The sequence below is a fragment of the Coffea arabica genome, chromosome 10e, assembly GCF_036785885.1.
Source record: "Coffea arabica cultivar ET-39 chromosome 10e, Coffea Arabica ET-39 HiFi, whole genome shotgun sequence".
Lineage (NCBI taxonomy): Eukaryota > Viridiplantae > Streptophyta > Magnoliopsida > Gentianales > Rubiaceae > Coffea > Coffea arabica.
Genome location: NC_092328.1, coordinates 12,290,572 through 12,313,281, shown reverse-complemented (window position 1 = coordinate 12,313,281; position 22,710 = coordinate 12,290,572). Strand labels below are relative to the sequence as shown.

At 33.9% G+C, this 22,710-nt stretch overlaps 1 non-coding gene across 1 annotated transcript; it reads left to right on the top strand.

The window, feature by feature from the left end:
* The first annotated feature begins 9,463 nt into the window (after positions 1-9,463).
* On the top strand, positions 9,464-9,570 carry LOC113713116 (small nucleolar RNA R71). Its single transcript, XR_003453446.1, has one exon. It is a non-coding gene; the product is annotated as a small nucleolar RNA R71 (small nucleolar RNA).
* The last annotated feature ends 13,140 nt before the right edge of the window (positions 9,571-22,710 follow it).

The window sequence follows — 22,710 nt, the reverse complement described above, 5'->3', positions numbered from 1 at the left end:
AACATCACAATCAAACCACTATTTTTAAAATGTTGGATTCCCAAAACATGACTAAATAATTGGAACGGATAGAGTGTTATTAGAACCCTAAAATTTGGGTTCTACACATAACACTATGATGCACGAGTTTGTGGAAATTGACCTTTTGAACCTTTATGTATGGTAGAATGAGAGAGTTCTTAAGTGTTATTAGTTTAGCAAATTCACTCTAAAGTGAATTGATTTCTGAGGTACTAATCTGTTAGGTCATTGAATTTGTATTAATCTCATACTTATCTTACTAACTATGATTACTCCCATTACAATTGAATTGTTCAAATTCCTACTTAAATCTATTAGTTTACAATTCTTCCATTTTAATGCTTTCAATTTTGGTTTTGTTTTTAAAATACATCGACAATAACAAATTGCCGTTCTACTAATTTCAATTTTTTATGTTAATCTATTGCTTTAATCAAAAACTGTTAACTGTTGCCTCTGGAATCGCTTTAAGTTACCCTCTGCTATTGGATATGTAAGTACTTTCTAATGAAACCTAAGTATATAATCTGACAAGGTTACAATTTTTAAAGACAATAAATGACTTTAATTTAAAATTTTGTAACATTTAGAAATAACAACAAATTTATAAATGACTTAAATGGTTTTACTTTATGAATTTAATTTCTCATTATTGGAAATCTAACAAACAATCATTTATTCCACAAAAAAAATCATAGACTATAACATTCAATTTCGTCAATTACGAAGAATAATCTTATATATAGGAAAGGATATGATATCTGGACACTCTCATTACCATGTTAATTTTTAGGTCAAAATACACTTTATCCCCTTGCGGTATAACTATTTTTCACATAACCCCTTATAGTTTTAAAAACTATATATAATCCTCTCAGAGTTTGGATTAAAGTGTCAAAGTAACGGAAATGATCATTCGTAACGGAATCTATAAAAATGTTGAAATTACCCTTATTTAAAAATTAAAATAGTTAAAGTGACCAAAATATATAAATATAATATGCATGACACTTTAATCCCGTATGGTTTTATGTCTTGCCATATAACCCTTTTATAATTTTCAAAATATATACATAACCCTCTGTGATTAATAAATAATTTTCAACTTTACATAGAAATATTTTTGACATTTTAGTTGACTCCGTTATGGAATGCAAATTTCATCACTTAACACTTTAATCCATATTATGAGGGGGTTATTTATAACTTTTGGAACCATAAAATACTAAACTATAGGGGGGTAAAGTGTAATTTGCCTTAATTTTTATTGTATCCTAAGTCAATTTAAGATAGTCAAAGTTGTGGTATCAAGTAGGCGTATATAAATATCACGACTTGATAAGATTGCTAGACAAATTTGATGCAAACTTTTATTTCGGTCTTTGTGCTCTTATAGTGTTAATCATGTAAAAGAATCAACGCACAAAATTCTTCTTCCACTTGCACCAAAGCTTATTAAAAAAATAAATAAAATTAAAAAGCCCTTGCCTTACTTTGATTCATCAAGTTCATTTGGGGAAAGGTGTTTGTTCTCTTAAAAAACTATTTTTTGTTCCTTGTCTTTATACTAGAATTCAAGTTTTAATAGAATCTAGAAAATTCTATAGACATTTCAACGGTGAATAATGGTAGCCAGGATATAGTTGAAAGATAAACAAATCTGTTCCATTTTTTCATTTTTACTGGTATTAACCAACTCTAGGGTGCTTCAATAGTTTTTTTTTTTTATAAGTTCTGCGTTTTTAATTTTGGACTTCATAATCTGGTATTGAACTTGGAGCCTATAAATAACAATTTTGACTTTATTTGCAATTAGGGTAGACTCATTATACGTATTGTGTAAGTATTTGGACTATTTTTTCATATAATATAAGTATTTAAATACATAAATAAATAAATATATATGTATGTATGTATGTATGTATGTAAAAGAAAATGTATATATGAATTTAAATAATTTTTTTTTTTGAACTTCCTAAGTTTGCTATTTACCAAAAAAAAAAGAAAGAAAGGGAAGAATTTTACAAAATTTATACCTTAAATTGGATTTTTCTAAGATCATGGTTTTGGCTTTTAATTTGGCAAAAAAAGGCCTATAAAGTGAAGAAATAGATCATGGACAGTGAAAGGAGGAAACATGTGCTGTAGGGAGGGCAATCTAGGCTAAAAAGAAGTCGAAGCCATGAGATAGAAGGCAAGAGTGGTAGAATAGGGGATAAATGGACAATATGACTTGGTTGGAGATTAGACTATTGGGCAGACGAAAGAGAGAGGTAGGGCTTATAAAGTGGGAGAATGAGAAGGGTTGCACAAATGTGGGAATGTAGGGCGGTAGGTTGAGAGAAGAATAGCAGACAGAAACGGATGATATCAAGTAGTGAGAGAGGGTGATGAGATGTGTGGTTGGCATGGTCTTTGGGATTTCTTTAGATGTTTTCGTGTATTTTTGGGTGTTCAAAATAATATAAGATATAATTGAAAACTACTTTTGATCTTTTCAACCTTTTCTATTTGATGTAACTTTTTTCTAAGTATACTATATTTATTTGTTAACATATAAACTCATGCACAAGGTCCCAATGCTAGTTAGATTATATTTATATATATATATATATATATATATATATATATATATATGTGTGTGTGTGTGTGTGTAACAAGGTTCTGTTGTGCTTTTGGTAGGTTGTTAAGTTGACTATTCTAACATTTTATCAAGTAAACTATCTATCTTTTCGCCACGTGAACGGCTTTAATGTTTGTGTTTTTTTCATTGTCTTATTCTTTTTCTATTTTTTGGTAACAATTAATTTCCTTCCTTTTTTTATTTCTTTATTTATAGCATGGTTTCTTATTTATAGTTAATTTCAACAAATCTATTAATAACCTACCTTGTATTAATTGTACTTTATTTTTTTGTCAATTAACCCATATTTTTCCTTTTCTAATCATCTTCAATCACGTTCTTTATTCCTAATATTGATTTGATTATTTATTACTATTACTAAAATTTGGACAAAGTGTGTCACGTTGATGCTCATGTAGCTAGTTTCCCTTACACCTTCATCTCTAGAAGATTCATACATACATAGTTATATATATATATATATATATATATACACACACACACACACACTATTCACTTCCCATTTGGTTATGTTGCTGAATTAACCATATTTTGTCAAATGAACATTTTATCATTTTGCCATGTGAAAAAAAATTGTGTTTGCTTATGTTTCTTGGTGAGTTTTATTCTTTATCCATTTTTGATAATAATAAATTATAGTTCTTTGTGCTCCTTTATTCATAGTAAAATTTAAAAATCGACGAATTGCCTATTCTATTACATTTTTATATTTTTATAGCTTAATTTATTTTTTGTCATTAGTTTTCCATTAATTATCTACAATCACATTCTCTATTCCTATTATTGGATTGATAATCTATTACCATTACTAAATTTTGAAAAAATATTCAATTTTTCCTATTTTTCTATAGTTCCTTATTTATAGTAAATTTCAATCAATTCACTACTTTATATATGACTATATGGAGAAAATATCTTGTCAATCAAATATCATAACGAAAAATTCTTCTAACTAAGCATGCACTTTTAATACGAACGCCCTTGTTTCATATAATATACTTCCCTAGATTCAATACTTACACAATCGCATCACAATTTACTCCCAATTCTTCAGGTCATGAAAGAAAAATTTTGTGTCAAAATATGTGCTAAATCAACCAACAGGGGAGTCATTTCCAAACTTATAAACATAACTGTCCCAAAAAAAATTCAGCAGCATTTCCCCTACACATGCACAAAAACATCCTACCAGCAATTCAAAATATATACCTTATTCACTTATAATTTAGTCAAAAGTCCAAATACTTTATTTTGCCCATCACAACTCACACAATGCACACAAAATTATCCCTCCCCCACACTTAAAGTTCACATTGTCTGTAATTGAGGGAAGAAAACTAATAAAGAGAGATAAGGGAAGCAATACTCCCTTTCTTTGGCCGTAGAGTGAGTTGGATGAGTTTGAACCGTACTTCCTAGCTTAAACACAATACAAACAAAGAAACATTAAAAGGAAATGAGTAAATTAGTTGATACAAGTAAAGCATCAAAAGAAACTAGTAAAAAAACAACACAACACAAAACAGAGGTGCTAATTGAAAGCAAGTAAAAATGTTCATCATTGCAACATCAACAGAAATCACAAGCAAAAAGGGTCAATGTTGGTGGTGCTCGGTGAAATGCTGGATTCTGATTGCTGTGGAAGTGAAATATTGAATTTCTCTTCATCCTATTCTATAACCAAATTCCAACAGAACCACATGAATTTTATTCCAGAACACAATATTAGAAATTGCCAATCACAATATCACCACCTTCAATCAAATTACATGAAACCTATGAGAAATTCAGCCACTTCCCTTAACTATCCTACAGAACCCAATAAAAATTTGCCAAAAGTTTGCAGTATGTAGGCAACATTCATCTCACATGAAGTCATTGTCACCAATAATATGCATAATATAGCAAAAGGGAATCATCAAGTATCAATCTGAACCCTCTCATGAACATAGCATCTCAACTTCGCAATTTCATGAAAAACAAAAATCTCTATTTAGCATAGGCGAAAATTGAAATCGAAGAGTCTGTGAGATAACCATACCTGGAACAAGTGAGTGGATGATTTTTGATGCAAAATACGTGAAAATTCATAAAAAATAACCACAAAATTTGTCCCAATTGCCGCGAATTCAGAGCTGCAACTGCTAGGGTTCTTGGATGAATCCTCTGATTAAATCATGTTTGTGTGAATTTGGATCTGTGGATCTAGGTTAAAAATCCTTGGGAGAGAGTTTGGAGGGAAAAGATTGAAGTTTGAATGGCTAAAATTTGAAAAATCAAAAAGTGGGAATGGAATTGAGGTGCAGCTAGTGCGAAGAAGAGGAGAGAAGAATGAGATTTTGTTCATGGAACTTTGTTATATCTGGTGCCCAAACAGTATACAGCGTCGTATACTAAAATTTGCACCAAATATTGGAAGCAGATACTTCAGTGAATATATATCTGGGGCAGGTATATGGGGCGATAAAAACTATATGAGGCTGTCTACTCGAATTTTTGAAAATTTTGAGAAATTGAAAAGTACAAAATCTGGCCCAGTTTAGCAATGAAGTACACCAGATATTAGCCCAGTTATTGCCCTGAAAATGTCTATACATTACACCATACCTATGTTACATTAGCACTATGCTCTTCACTCTCCACACATTATTTTCAAAAAGACCTCCCACAGAAAAAGTAACACCACAACTCATCTTTCCCACATATGAAACATGAAATAACTCATGAAACTGAATGGAACTCCCCCATCTCCTTAGCACATGCTACCATATTTTGCCTTGATTCCTTGATGTTGCAACCTACAAACACAAACAAAACATTCATTGATAACTAACTACCATAAAATCTAAATTTCGTTGGGTTCCCTCCCAACCAGCGCTTTGTTTAAAATCGTTAAGTTCGACTTAATGAATAAGCTTCTCAAGTAAAAGAAGGAGGATTAAATCCTCTTGATGAACGCGGGATATATATATATATAACAATAAACTCATTCCATAATCAAGTTTTACATTTATAAAATCCTAAATATCCCACACGCAATTTTTCTACAAGTATACAGGTCATGAGCGAGTATAGGGTATTAAGGGTCGAACCCATAGGGAAGATTTTCAATTACCGATGATTTTCGAACTCCTTTATTATTTAGACAATAAACATGAAGTAAAAGTAATAAAATTAACACTAGAAAGCTCCTAGAGGTATGGAATTCCTAACTACTCTTGCAAATGACATTACCGGTTACTTGTATGTTATTATCTTGACTAGTTATAGCATAATTTGCTAATGTATGTGAAACCTACTCTCGTAGTGAATCAACTATACCTACTCTCACGATTATGAAATCAACTACAAGTTCATATTTTCTGTGAAATTAGATGAAACCAGTCACTAAAGCCACAAAGGTGTACCTCTACTCTCGTGAGTGAACTCCCTAGGTTTATCACTTCCTTGAACTAGTGTTAAATTCCAATTTTTATTGCAAACTTAACACCTTAAGATTATCACAATTAATGGCCGGTTAATCATGATTAGAAAAGCAAAAGTGATAAATGACTTGCTTAAAATAATATCATCAAGTAATCAAGTAAACATCACTAACAAGACATAGAAAGTTTATCCATACTCTAGGCATAAACTTTAACTAAACATGAAGAACAAGATCCAAACTTGTATTATAGTTAAACATGAACTTAAATACAAAAGAGAAAGTGATAGGAGAGAAGTTACCCTTATCATATTAGCTCTAACTCTCCATCTTTGCTCCCCAACCTTCATCCAAATCTAACTACAAATACAATAAGGACAAACTACACTAACTATACTATACTACCCTAACTAATGAACTAAGGAAATTCTAGTGAAAGTTACATTTTTGGTGAGTTTCTCTAGCTTTCCAAAGTTGTGAAAATGGTTTCCAAAGACTGCTATTTATAGAGGAATTCCATTCAAAAGACAAAGTGTTAAATCATGTTAAGATTCCTCTTGAGCCCACAAACAAGCTAGATTTGAGTTGTAAAGCTTCTTTTGCAGCTGTCTTAGGCTGTTTCCACCGATATTCTTGCAGGAAAATGGGTCAAAAAGCTTGTGTAAATAAAACACAAGTTACAGAGCAAGTTGCAGCCGAAATTGAGGAATACACGACCTTGGAATACGCGACTTCAAGCCACGTATTCAAGAGTCGCGTTTTCACTTTTGTGAATTTGGCACCAATTCAACTGCTATTTTCTTGATGATGGAGGTGGAACTAACTCTTGTGCAAAACATGAATATTGTAGCCCTTTGAGTTATCTTTCCAATGCCTCAAGAATCATCCCATTTGGAGCTCTGTGGACAGATAAATGACTAAAATACCCTTGACTGGTCAGAGCTCTGTTTTAACTTTCGATAACAGAGTTGTACTTCTATATTTTGACATTTTGATAAGGAAAACGACTAAAAAGGACTTCTATGTATTCATACCAAATGTAGATATATCTCTTAGATTCAAAATGGTATAAGAATCACCTCAATCTGAAGTATGTAGCTCAAGATATAGCCGAAATACCACAAGGTGGCAAAGCTGTCTTAACTTGCATTTCTTCCTTTGAATGTTTTACACTTCATGTTTTCTTTTTATCACTTCAAATCATCAATAATCATCCAATTATCTTCTCAATTCATGTCATTTGATGATTGAATCCTTAAACATATAAAAACACGAAGTTTTCACTATTAAAGTCCATAGAAGTGCAATTTTTACCACTTAAACCACAAAATGCATATTTTCACTAGAAACTTAGTTAATTAGCTATAAAAGTAGTTAAAACACATCAAAGCTAACTAATAAAATAGACTAAAAACACGTAAAATATATACTTATCACCTCTCTAGGGGTTAAAGTTCCCAAACCATCTCTCCTTGTGATGAGCAAGGCATTGTTCTCCTTTATCTAACAATATCAAGGGCCTAAGATGATTGTTAGTTTGATCAAAATAATATTCATCAACATTGTATGGTTGGGAATTCATGCCCTTCTCAATTTCACTCAATGTTTCACCTTTAACTTTATCAAATGGAGGAAAGTTCTCAACTTTCTTGATAAAAATGTCATGCCTTGATCCCTTCATGGCTTGATCATGCTTCTCATGATGACAAGGAGTGCTTCTTTCTTCCTTTTGCTCCATTTCATGAGTGGCCGTAGTCACCTATGAATTCTCTAAATTGGAGTTAGTAGAGCGAATGCACTTTCCATTGGACAGATTAAAAACCTCAGTTTCAACATTCACTCTAAATAAAAACTTATCTTCTTGTACATCAATTATTGTACCGATAGTGGCAAGAAATGGTCTACCTAATATTATAGGTATGTTTACATCTTCCTCTATATTTAGGACAACAAAATCTATAGGTATAACAAAAATTTTAATTTTTATGAGCACATTTTCTAGTACACCTATGGAATATTTGATTGTCCTATCCGCCAATTGCAATGTAATATTGGTAGTTTTTAATTCAGTTAACCCCAACTTTTTGGCAATAGATAAAGGAATCAAAGATACACTTGCACCTAAATCACATAAAGCATTTGAGAACTCAATATTATCAATAGTGCAAGATATAGAAAAATTACTGGGGTCCTTCAATTTAGGAGGGAGTTTGTTTTAAATGATTGCACTACATTCCTTCGTGAATACAATTACTTCATTATCCACAAACTTCCCTTTTTTGGACATAAGATCCTTTGAAAATCGAGCATAGGAAGGAATCTGCATAATAGCATCAAGAAGAGGAATATTAATATGTAGTTGTTTGAACATCTTCAACAATTTATCAAAGTCCCTCTATTGCTTCTCTTGCTTAAACCTGTGAGGAAAGGAAATAGAAACATTAGTATTAACATTAAGAGAAACTTTAGAAATAGGTAAATCCACATCAATAACTATATGATCTTTCTCCTTGTTAATTTTTCTTTTTTCACTCTTTCCATCTTTCTTATTCTCACAAGACACACCAAGGTTAGGATCCTCTAATTGCTTGCCACTTCTAAGTGTTATTACATTGACTCGCTCTCTCGGGTTTGTTTTGATTTTGCTAGGTAACTCCCCCAAATTCTAGGATTCAAAGCACTAGCTATTTGACCAATTTGGACCTCAACATTTCTATACATTGTAGTAAGTTGGTCCAATCTCCCCTCAATCCTCTCAAATCTCTCGGAAGTTGCACTCACTAAACTATCAATTTTATCATTTGTAGCATTGGTTAGCTTCTCTATCGCAAGCTCCCAAGCAGGCTTAGTCTCCATATTCCTAGGCCTTGGTTGAAAATCCTATGGATTTTGTGGTCTTGGTTGGTTCGCTTAGTCCCTCCATCCAAAATTTGGATGATTTCTCCATCCCCGATTGTATGTGTTCGAGTAATGATTGTTTTGTGGAGACCGATTATAATTGCTAACAAATTGCACCTGTTCATTCGTACAATAAAATCATTATGATTTCCTCCATACATAGTACAACAAACCACATTAGCATTTGAATTCAAACTAAAACCAACATTAGGCACATATGCATTCAACACCTTTACTGTATTATCCATTTTGGCATTCAACAAATTAAGACTATCAAGTTCAAACATACCTGCCGCCCTTCTAGTGTTACCTCTCTTGTTAGCTCATTGATAATTGTTCGCGGCCATTTTTCAATCAATTCATGAGTTTGGACAGCTAATTTACCCATCAATGCACCTTTGGCTACAGCATCCACATGAGTCTTGATAGTGAAGTTCAATCCATTGTAGAATGTTTGCACTATAAACCAATGTGGAAGACCGTGATGTGGACATCTTCGTTGTAACTCCCAAAATCGCTCCCATGTTTCGTACAAAGATTTTCCCTCCTGCTGACAAAAGTTAGTTATATCCATTCTTAACTTAGCAGTTCTTGCCGATGAAAAATATTTGTTTAAGAATAAGCGAGACAAATCTTCCCAACTTGTGAAAGTGTTAGGTCGATGTGAATTCAACCAAACTTTAGCTTTATCCCTCAATAAAAATGGAAACAACCTCAGCCGAATTGCATCTTCACTAACACCATTCAACTTAATGGTATCACAACTTTCAATAAAAGTGACTAAATGAGAATTAAGGTCCATGGTAACATTACCTCTGAATTGATATTTCTTCACCATTTGTATTAATGCAGGTTCAATTTCAAAGTTGCTAGCATTTACCGTAGGTTATGTGATGCTTGTTTGTAGACCATTGCCTCCCGGTAATGCAAAATCTCTCAATGCTCTCCTATTAGTCTCTTCTGCCATTTGCTCTATTCGAGAAAGTTCAATATAGAGTGTCCCTCCTTGTTGATCTTTCGTGTTCTCTTGTAGTGCGCGCCTTCTTGTTCTCCTCAAAGTCCTCTCAATTTTTGAGTCTAACGGCACAATTGTCTGCAAGGCTCGATGCATACACTACCAATGACCAAAACGATAAATCAAGACAACTTTTACTGAATATAAATGTAATAATTTCAACAAAAGCAATCTTTTACACCAAAAGTTATATACAAAATCTCACTACAATCAAAGTCTAGATTAATAAAGATCATTTGGTTCTAATATTGTTGTGCTCTCCGGCAACGGCGCCGAAAACTTGACGAGGTTCCCCTACACCATAGTTTTATTCAATAACTCCCTCGTTAACTGCAAGTATACAGGTCGCTTCATAGTACAAGGAAGTTAAGGTCGATCCCTCGAGGAGCACTCACAATTATTAGAACTTAATCCTATTTTATTATCTAGACAAGCAACAATAATGAGGAATAAAAACTAATATAGATACTAATGTATAACAACTACAAGTTAATGGATGAACTCAACTAAACACAAGCTCTAGGATATGGAATCAGCCAAGTGTCCTTGTCTATAGTTCAAATGAGTGATAAATATTACACTACTTGTATTGCTAAGAGTTCATTCACATAAGGTATCCTAAACTCACTTTCACGATAAATCGAGTGTCACCTATACATGCATTTCCCTACTTTCGTGGTGAAATAACAAGCATGGTGCCATTAAACTCAAGAATGTATTAAACCCCACCTAGTGTCAACACTACTTTCGTGTGCCAAGATCCTAAACTCCATCCAAACTGGTTCCATCATCATCTACCAACTTTCATTGATAAAGAACAACTAAAATAATTTGTAAATGGTGATCAAACATTCACAAATGTCCAAGTAAGTTTAAATGAACTAGTAAGTACAAAAGGCAACATTCATCAATTCATTCAACCAAGATCAAGAAACACAAGGCTTCATCCACTCCTAGGACAAATATATTAGCTAGACATGAAGAATAAATACATGAAACTTAAATCTTTGATGAATCGCAACATATATCCAACAAAATAAAAAGAAAGGGAGAAGAAAATGGTTATTCAATTGAAGGAACAAAGATCTCCAAGTTCCAAAATCTCCTTTGCCTTCAAAATGCCAAGATTACATCAAGAGTTCATTAAGAGTTTTTGTTAAAAGTCCTATTCTATTCTAGAGAGAGAGTGTGCAAGTTCTAGTCTAAGAAAGTTACTCCCCTCCTCCATTCTAATTTTTTGATATCCCAACAAAAAGTTCTCTCTCCCTTCTTCAAGAAGCTACTCCCCAAAAGTCTTCAACCACCCTTTCTTGATATAATTGGATATTGAAAAATGACATATAGTTGCAAAAAGGTAAGAAAAATTGATGTTTTAGACCCAACTAGCATCTATCAAGACGTCCAAGTTGTCACCAGAAAAGGAACTGAAAAGTTGGCATCAAATTGTGCAAGCTGTGCCACTAGAAAAAGTTTTCCGCTCAAGAATCCAATGCAGTATCTAAAGCGATTCTCACTATCCGGCACCATATAGTGCAGAGAACTCTTTTTCTAAAATTCTCTGATGAGTATCTGACGCAGTATCTAGCTTGACCTCTTCTATCTGGCGCCATATACTTTCTCAAAGACTAGGTATTCGACGTCGTATATCTTGTCTTCCTGCCACAACAAATTTTAACACATAAGTCTTTCCATTTTCGCACAGTTTTCTATATTTTGCTTGGCACATCAATTAGTTATCACCTAATCATCAAGATAGCCATTCTCAACGTCATTTTAAGCACAATTCCACCACAATCCATCCAAAATATGTACAAAATACTAGGCAAAATATATACTTGTCACAATACCTCATCCCACTACGTCAATCTAAGGCGATACGGGTGAATGTGATAACCAACCCTACATCAGAAAAGTAAAGTGTGGTCACTGCATGGGATAAGTCTAGATCAATGATATTAGGTCGGACTACATAAATGAGTGGAGGAACTAAGTGCTGTGAGTGTCGTGTGGTCTCTACACGAGGTGAGATTGGACCAATGATATTAGATTGAACTACACAAAGAAGTGAAGGAACTAAATGCTATGTCTCTACATGGAGTGAGACTGGGCCAGTGATATTAGGCCGAATAACACAAGGGAATGGAGGAACTAAATGCTATGCGGGGCTAAATGTCATGTGGTCTCTACACGTGATGAGACTAGGCCAGTGATATTGGGCTGGACTACACAAAGGAGTGGAGGAACTAAGTGATGTGAATGTTTTGTGGTCTCTGCATGAGATAAGACTGGACCAGTGATATTGGGTCAGACTACACATGGGAGTGGAGGAACTAAGTATTGTTTGGAGGTAAGTGCTATGTTGAACTAAGGCCGGTGGGGTGAATGTAATACCCCATCTCACATCAAAAAATTAAAGTGCTATAAACCAATACGAGGGGTGAATATGATATCCCATCTCACATTGGAAAAGTAAAGTACTATAGATTTAAGTAAATCAATACTTGAGTAGAGTTTACACACTTAAATTCAATTTGGGATATCCATCTTGAACTAGTAAGGACAATGCCCGAATAATTGGATTTGGTTGCAAAGACTCTTGTCATGTTTTGGGCCGCGGGTCCGAGGTGTGACATTTTCAATCAGATGCTGACACGTTACCAACCCTAACAACCAGATCTCACTCGAATTGACTTAGGAACTGATTAGCCACAAATTGAAAAGATTGGGAAATTCAATAGAAAGAATTGAAAGATTAGCCACAAATTGAAAATATAATATCCTGAATATATTAAGAATCACAATCATCACTATAAATGTGAATAGTACCATGCAAGTTCAGACCCCATTTATGCAATATGAAAAAAATAAACAAATAAAAAATAAAATAAGATTAATTAAACAAAAGTAAAAATAAAATAAGAAACAAAAAATTTAATAGAACGTTCATTGCGTTGTGATAGATGTATTAGATCAATATCAATAAAAAATTTTACATTAAGTAATTTGGGTATTAGGACGGGACCAATAAAAACACATTCTATATTAGTCCTACGCCAAATAGGTCCCTTGACATTGGGCTGTATTAATTTTTAGCATCTTGGCATCTCAGACGTAGTTGACACTTTTTCAGCACGTTTTACAACTAATGATTGGAGATTAGAGTTAGATTAAGAAGCAATTTAACGAAAACATACTGCAAAGATATTCTGCAATGCCATTAAGGTACTATTAGAAATCATTCCTTGGTTGAATATTCTCATTGTGTGATTTATAGTAAACCAACATTACAGCACCTAAGGGCACTATAGAATCTCCCATATCAGAATCAATTACTGGAAAGTGTTTGCAATTTATAAGTTGCATCCTTTAACATTCCTATTTTGTTTTGATATCTTCAGGTAAATGCTTGGAGTTTGCAATTTGACCCTTAAACCTTTCCAAAAAAATTGAAGTTAATCTCTTACCTTGGTTTTATTAATTTAGTTTGTTTTACCAAGCAAAATTTGATGATTCCGCTCAAGTTTGATTATGCATGTGTTGATGTGAAGATTCTCTGGATGGTTTTTTGAAATAAAAGGATTTGAGCAGGATTTTCAAGAAAATTGCACATACAAATAAAAACCTTGTGCATTTTAACACTAATCGTGATCCTTGCTTTTCAACTATCATGAACAGAATTGTTAGTTCGACTATTTCCAGATTTTTAGACAATCACCAATTGAAAAAAAAAACCTTGAATAAATAAAATGCAGCAATATAATTTATACAATTAAAGGATACGAGCCTCAAATGGATTTCTTTTTTTTTTTCCTTTTTCCATATAACAGCAAATTTACGTTTCAGAAAATCAGTGACATTATAGGGTTGCAATTATGCTGGCTTGATTATTTCTATTTGTGAACTTAGTTAACCAAGTCAAATTGATTCAAGAGTTTATCAACCAAAGATGTTATTCATTTTGGTGAATCTTGTTGTTTCCTTGCTTTTGAATTTGATTGGTTGGCTGTTAACATTTAAGTTCATAGACATTATGTCTATTTACGTTTTGCTTTGAATCATACTATTCAAATATGAGAAAAATATCAATTTTTGGGTCGTGCTGCCATTTAGGGATGAAATTGATTACGAATATGAAGTTTGAGAACTCTCAGTTGGCTACAATTTAAGTTGACGAACTCGTTCAGATTTAATAAATATATTGATGGATTGATTTATTCAATACTAAACTCCTCTATGTTGGATAAATGGAATATGTAGAATACTTTGGAATCCATTTTTTAACAGCAAAATATACTTGAAGTAAAACATTTACTAATAAATTATGTTGGCAAAATTTTTACTGCAAAAGTGTTGCTGATGTTTAATTGTATTACTTATTGCCTTCAAAATCCTTGGAATTCTTTGTACTCAAGCTCCATTTCCTATTTGTATGTAGTGTGCCCAACCTAGTCTTTTTTAGTTTTGAGTCATAAAGATATTCAGGTGGCAATTTTGGTAATGTTTTTAAAAAATTTTCCCTTTTTTGCGGGGTGTGGCCAGTTTGTGAAATAGGAGGGGCAATTTATAAATTTCTAACTTTGATCTCGTTCAATTATTTTCCAATATTGAATTGCATCCCTTGACTTACTGTAGGTACGTTAGTGTTTGTGGTTGGCATTGCGACTGTATTCTATGTTACATCATTGATTGGGACACCTGACTAACACTATATGCTATGGTATTGATGTCTATGTTTTTTTTAAAATTTTTGTTATGGGGACAAGTGTGGGGCAATATTCTTGGCCTTATGCTTGGGCAAAATTTTGGTTGTTCAATGGCTAAATCTTATTGCTTTTACATGATGATTTTCACACCACCATAAGTTTAGCTTTCAATTTAGCTATCCAATTTGTGCATGGGTAAAGAGTTTAGGTGGGAAAAAAATGAGACTAAACCATTTTTTTATCCTTACTACTTGTGAATGTTATTTCTCTGTTCCCACTTGAAACTAAGCAATCTTATTACCAAAGTGTTAGGAAGTTTTTCATTTCATTCATTAGTTTCACCATATTTGTATGTTGATTTGACTATTATGTGACTATTGTGATTTGATATATTGCCCCTGTTATTTGACTAGTATATGACCGTTATTTTTAACTTGAATGGACGAGATCCAAGACTTACGAAGACTGGTGTCAATGGCCTTTAGAGCCAAAAAAAAAAAAAAAAGGAGCATTGATTATGGAGCAGTTGGATCTTGAAAATGGAGCAGATGATATCATCATTATTGGTTTGACAAATAGTATGTGTATATGGGTTGTGGTAAGCAGTCTAATCGTACTTCTGCAAATCAAGTTTGTAGGAGAATCTATATGTCGATAATTGGTGCAGCATTGATGCTTGCTGTGGCGTGGGCAAATGCTTATTCGATAGCTCCACGAAAAATTAGGTGGATGACCGGCTTATTGGAAGATTTAGAATTAAAAAAGGCTCGTTTGATTGAAGATGCAGAGGAAAAAAAGGCTGGTTTGATTGAAGATGCAGAACAGTTTGCCATCAAGCTTCAAAACTCTCAGAAAAAATGTCAGTCCAAGGTGACACCGATAAATGAAGATGTTCTAGTTAACAATGGTGATGGTGTAGACACCAAATTTTTGTCAATTTTTAATAATTTCCTGAAATTTTATCTATTTGATAAGTTATTATTATTACCATTTTTTTTAATATATATTAATGAATGATTTTCTCATTTTTGTAGGTTTGTTTTTGGTAAAAGAAAAAAAAACACAAAACAAAAGAGAAAAATCAAGAAATAAAAAATCACTTTCATCATTTTCTCTACCAAAACAACTATTAACCCATTCCACACTCAATTGCCATGGACCTTTCTTTTCATTAGCTAAGAAATCATCATTTTGGCAAATCCAACACACAAGCTCCATTTTGGCTACAAGACCCTCAGACGGACAGAAGAAAAGAAAAAAAAACTCTTCACTCGGCTCTCTCTCTCACAGACAAGCCACAAAGAAAAAAGAAAACACTCCCTCACTCTACTCACGGCTCACTCTCTCCCTCTCTCGGACTTGGGCAGAGGAAAGAAACGGAAAACACACAAGAAGAAGAAGAAAAATCCCCTCAGTCTCTCGGTTCTCCTTTCCCTTTCCCCTCTCAATCTCAGACACACCTACATTGAGGTAATTTTTAGTTTTGTTTGGAACATTAAATCCATGCTCCATTGTTTAATTTTCTTTTGCTTTTGCTGGTTTCCTTGGTTGTTGGGTTGCTGAGTTTTTGGCACAAGTCATGCACAGAACTAAGAAAAAAGAAACGGGTCCATGAATGCATGTCAAGTGTTTGTGAAAATGCCAAAATAAAAAAAATGAATTTTAGGGGCTGTTTTGCTTTATTCTAGCCTTTTTATGTTATTTTCTTGTCAAATTAAGATTATAGTTGTAATGTAGAAGCTATAAGGAGTGTTTTGGCATAAATTTTATGATTTTTGGTGAAGATTTGAGGTTTTAAAAATATAAAAGCTGGACTGTTTTTTTTTACATTTTGGACACTTTTGGGTCATTTCTCGTAAAAACTAACTCCGGAAATGGGATCTACACGAAAAATCGAATGAGGGGGTGTATTTTGACAATTTTCTGTGACCGGAAAAATTCGCCCATGGCTGGCGGCAGCTGCGAGGAGCTTCAGGTCGCCGGCGGCCGCCAGCTGAAGCTTCTTCAGTTGGCCGAAGAAGAAGGGAAGGAAACGGCGGGAAGAAAGAAGAAGAAAGAAAAAAGGAAGAAAAGAAAGAAAAAAAGGAATTGGGCTGAGATTTGTTTCCTGATAGGCTTGAGTTTATTTTTTTGGTTGGGTTTTGGGAATGGATCCTTGTTTATTTCTTTTGGGTTTCGGTTGGGCTAGGAGGTTTGAGACCATGTATTTTTTGGTCGATCTTGAGTGATAACAAGAAGGGGCTGGCCTGGGTATTTTAGCTTGAACTTTCGTTTGGGCCGAATGGCCTTCGGCCCGGAAAAAATAGATAATGGCCCAGTGGCCTGTTTTCTTAACAAGATCTGATTACGATTTGCACTTTGGCCCCTGATCTTTGGAGTAATTTTACTGTAGCCCAGAACATTTTAAATTTCTTTCATGTAGGTCCTTATAGTAATTGCACTTTGGTCCTTGAATTTTATCTTTTATTTAATTTTGACCTCTGAACTTTGGAAAAATATAATTTTTATCCTCAAAAGTTTTTCAATCTTTGCAATTCAGTCTCTGATGAATTTTGACTCTTTTTATTGTGATTGTTTCTTTTCTTTAATAGCTAATTATGTCACTTTTGAATATATTTAACTTGCAATTTTTAGATGTTCTTAAATTTCTTTGCGTTTGACATGTTAATGTGAATTTAGTATTTTAACATTATTATTATTTTCAATTAAAGTGGTGCTATGATTCTTTTGTTCATTGTGAGTATAAATAGGACAATTTGACTCCATTTAGTCACCATTTCAAACGGGAGGTACCCCTATTTTTATTATTTCAATGTCAATTACGTGTTCCTATGTGTTTATATATGCTTTATTTATTGAATTTAAATGTTCATCTAAATTTTCTTATATTATATTTGTTTAGTTAATTTTTATAATTATTCGAGAGGCATTTAAATACCTCAAAAGATGTAATAGATAGGATAACTAATTTTATTTTATCATATCTTTCCTATTTTAGATTGTAGTTAGATTCCCCAATGTAATAGATAGGTTGCGTGTTTATGTGGCTTATATGTTATGTGTTTTATCCGCTTTTCTTAGGATTTTGGCATCTAGATATTATGTTTACGTGTTATGTGCTACGTGCTCTTATGTGTTTATTTGTTTTCATTTATGCTTTATTTGTTTCACTATGTATTAAAAATACATGACGTCACCACACTAGTCCAATGCTAGTTGTGGTTTCTCCTTTCGTTTACTTGCTAGTCCAACGCTAGTAAGAATTTTTAGAAATGGGTTAGTCCAACGCTAGACCCTTATATCGTTCGTGCGTTAGATTCATTTTTGTGTGATATTCATTACATTTTCACGCATATTTTCATTTTTTAGGATCTTTTCCCATTTGCATGATATTCCCTATTATATTATCCCCTATCCTCTATATGTGTTAATCATGTCATTTAGAATTGCATTTCATTTAGGACATTGTATAATAAGTTAGCTCATTTGCTTGTGCATATTAGGAGAATTATTTTTCAAACATGGGAAATTGGTGATTATAACTTTTTAGTTTAAATATCTCATTAATCCCTGTATAAGAAAATTATTGTCACGAGTTTTTGCCTCCCGTATCCTTTATGTTACATTCCCTTTTTCTTTGATCACTTATATCTATGTATATAATTTAATTTCTTTTCTTTTCTTTTAATTTCATCATTCGCATACTCGTGACACATTCAAGAAATTATTTTGATCTTCTCAATTAATGCGATTGGTTCAATTAAACTCTTGAATGAACATTTTGTCCCTTTCGATATTTTTATAAATTTAGATTTGCATCCATGTAGGAAACATCCAAATGTGATAAATTAAGGGTTAGATTAGGAAAATTTTGACTAAACCTCGCAACTAGCTTAGATTAGGTTGAAAGGGTGCCTTAGGTTTGAGTTGATCGAACTTTTGCCTTCCCTTTCTTCAACCGTGACTCCCGAATTCATTTTCTCTTATTTTTCAAAGACCTGGAGTTGTCGAAAAGGGTTTTATTTTATTTTATTTAAATACACTTTTTGGATGACTTGGTACATCCAAACTCAATACCAAGTGGCGACTCCTATTTTTTTAAAAACCCTTTTAGACTAAATTTTGGACCCAAATTGTCGCATTTTTAAAAGTCCTATTCTAGGTCCTTTTCACTTGTTTTTTATTTTTAAATAAGATCACATCTTTTATAAACATACCTTTATCTTTCTTTTCCATCGCGAAAAATGGGGCGCGACAACTTGGCGACTCCACTGGGGACGCTAGAGAGTCCAAGCACTTGGTTTAGTTATCTTTTCTCTTTTTAACCCTTTTATTTATCGCATTTGGATGTTTAGGGTTGCATTTTCTATTTTTTAGGATTTTTTGCATTGCGCGCGTATCAATTCACTCCCTCATCTATTTGCGTACGATTGATGGATGGATAGTTTATGTATGTTATCCCACGCTTTGCATTGCATTTGGATGGGGGGATATTACCCTAGAGCCTCGCATTGGTTCTCGATCCCTCCCCTCCAAACCGAGCACTAGCATACGTGCATACGTTTTATTTTATCCTTCATTTATTTTTCTTTTAGTGGCTTGTCACGCCACTCTTCCCTGTTAGGATTAGGTGACCCACTTGGATGTGTGATCGCGACACGACGTGTACGTAGTATGATTCGAGGGGTCACTCAATCTTCCATTTTAAGCTTTGGGTTGATAGCCTTTAGCTTTTAGTTGAAGATTGAGAATTTTTGATAGATTCACTTGGACATGTGGCCGTGGCACGACGTGCACGTAGCAATGTCTGGGGAATCGCTCGAGCCACCGACAAAGAACCTTGGGATTGATGACCTTTGGTTTCCAAGTCTGAAGGCTCGGGGACCTAAAACCTATCGAGTCTAGATGCATTAGTGAGCCGATATCTCATGCATCCATGATAGTTTACCTAGGGTAGAGTCTGTCTTACCCTATTAGGGACACTATTCACGAGGGGAGGGATCCAACCCCTCTTTATTGTTTTATCTCTGTGTATTACTTTGCTATAATGTGTTATGTGAATTTATCTGATTGAACTAACTTTTCTTGATTTTTGTCTCCACTGCATCCACAAACCTTAGAAATAAGAGTCCTGACGTGGTATTCGTTAAGGCAGACCACCCTTTGTAAATAGCACGTTTAAATTTTAGTTTGTCGCATTAATACTATGTATATATATGCATGTCATTCTAGGCTCACCCCGGCATTTAAATGGGGCACTTTTAGATCATATGTCAATTATTTCATTGCATATTTAATCGCTTTAATAAACTGGCATCATGCATCCACCTTAGAAGGGAACGCCGTTTAGGGAATCCCGCGTTAGGCATAAATCGCCTTGTGTCTCGGATATATAATCCAATGAGACTTGCACGTTTATATTTTTTGTACTATCCAAAGGGGTAGTGCACAAGGTAAGGTAGGATTCGATCCCTTCCATGTGACGGCATTGAAAATAATGGAACAGTTTTTACGCATTAGAATATGAGCCTTTAATAATCACTTTTTGGCCATTTTATCAGAATTGGTAAAAATCCCTTGTGTAAAGGACATTAAGTTGAAGAAATTCACAAATTCCTCATTGTTGAGATGATAAGTATGTTAAGGCCAAATCTTGATTTCCGAAGGCTCATAGACTAATGAATCATAATGAATTTTTGAAAATTTTCAATGGGTAGACAATTCAATCAATTTTTGGAATAAACCATCAATTTCATTGGACCATTTTATTCATCAAATTCATCCGATCCTTTTTTTCCTATTTCTTCACTTTTAGGACTAAGTCAATTTTGAATAAATCAGCAATTTCGTTTGACCAATTTACCCTTTTTTAGGGTGATTCGGTCAATTTTGAATAAATTAAATTTCATTCAATTCATGTGACCAGTTTACCTATTTTTAGGGCAATTCGATCGATTTTGAATAAATCATCAATTTCATTCATTTCATTTTTACATCTAAGATGATTGAGTCGATTTTTTTTTATATAGATCATTCGATCCTTACAATTTTGCTCGTTTTTAATTTCATCTTCATTCAATTTCATTTTGAATAAATCATCAATTTCATTCTGTTCATTTGGTCAGTGATCAAGTCGATTTTTGAATAAACTGGCAATTCTATCCAATCTATTTGACCAATTTATTCATTTTTAGGCCAATACAATCATTTTTGAATTAATCATCAATTCCATTCAATTCATTATTCATTTAATCAATTTTAATTTTTTTTTTGAATAAATTCTCAATTCCATCCAATTCATTTGATCAACTTTATTCATTTTTAGGATAATCCAGTCAATTTTTTGAACTAACCATCAATTTCATTCGATCCATTTAACCCGTTTATTCTCTTTTAAAGTTTCGATCTATGGTTCACCGAAGAAACTAGTCGAGATATTTCAATCCTTTCAAAAATAAGTTTTTCACACTAAATTGATTTTTAACATCACTTTATGTGTCAATCAAAACAATCAATCCATTCGGACTTTGTCCTCATTTTATTAGAACAAATTGTCTTTTGTCACTCCAATTATCCAATTTTTTCAAAAATTGTCTTTTAATTGAATCTCAATAAGTCAATCGAATCCATCAGGTATTGTATGGTGCCTACCTCAGAGGATTGCATTTTTCATACTAGGCCAACCCTTGGCATAAAAGGGTTCCCCCATAGGTCATACATCCGAATTTTTTTTGGATATTTACTAACTCTTATCTTTTTCTTTTTCTTTTTCTTTATTTTATTGGAAAAACTAAGTGAGAGCTAAATCTAAAAGGCAATTCCTTTCAACACTTTCAGGTAATATTTAAACATAGCTTCTCGTCGAAGTCCCATCATAACACGATTTCGTAGTCAAGCCCAGAGGAATCGTGTAAACATGAGTTCACAACCGGAACCGTCGAATAGGTCTACTACTACAGCTCAACCTGAAACTACAAATTTGGGGGTCCAGCTAACCGAGATGCTTGCTAAGTTTAGCGAAATGACTACCGAGATGGCGGTCCAGAGGAAATTGATTGATCGACTTATCAACAGTGGTGTTCAACCCGAACCCGAACCTGTCAGGCAGCCTGAGCCAGAACTATTTGTCATACCTTCTACTCAAACTTCTTTTACGCCATCCTTCCCTATTCCACCCGAAGAAACTTTCACCTATACCACCACAAATTTGACATACACTTACCCTCCTAATCCTTCATTCTTTCCTACTCACACGCAAGGTCCACAACCCCAGATCACTTCAAATATACCCCATGAACCGCATACCTTTTATCATACTGCCGCAGAGCCCTTTTTGCCAGACCACACTGTCCAAGTTAAACCGAAAATAGGGGAATCTTCTGCTCCTGTCGATATGAGGTTGCTGAAGCGCCTGGACCGTTTTGATGAATTTATAAGGAAAAGTCAGGGGTTAAACAAGCAAGGAGTGCTGGACTATGATGAGCTTTGCCTTTTTCCTGATGTACAATTGCCTGTGGGGTTCAAGACCCCGAAATTTAACAAGTATGATGGGACAGGTAATCCCAAAACACACATCCGACTGTTTGCTAACAAGTTAGGAAGACCCGTAGATGATGACAATCTGCCTCTAAGGCTATTCCCGAAAAGTCTGGAGGGGGATGCACTGGATTGGTATTCCAATTTGAAACCGGAGGAAGTAAAGACCTGGCTTAACTTGTCTAATGCTTTCGTGAGGCAGTACGAATACAATTGTGAGTTGGCTCCGATGCGAACCACACTGGAAGGAACGAAGAGGAGACCATCTGAGGACCACAAAACTTATGCCAAGAGGTGGAGGAAAATAGCTGCAAAAGTTGAGCCACCAATGACTGAGGATGAAATTATCCGCACCTTCATTAAGGCACATGATCCTCCGTACTTTGAGGAAATTTTTCGCATGACTGGATGCTCGTTTGCCGCTATTGTCAATAAACTTGAAGAATACGATGATTTCGTAAGAGTTGGG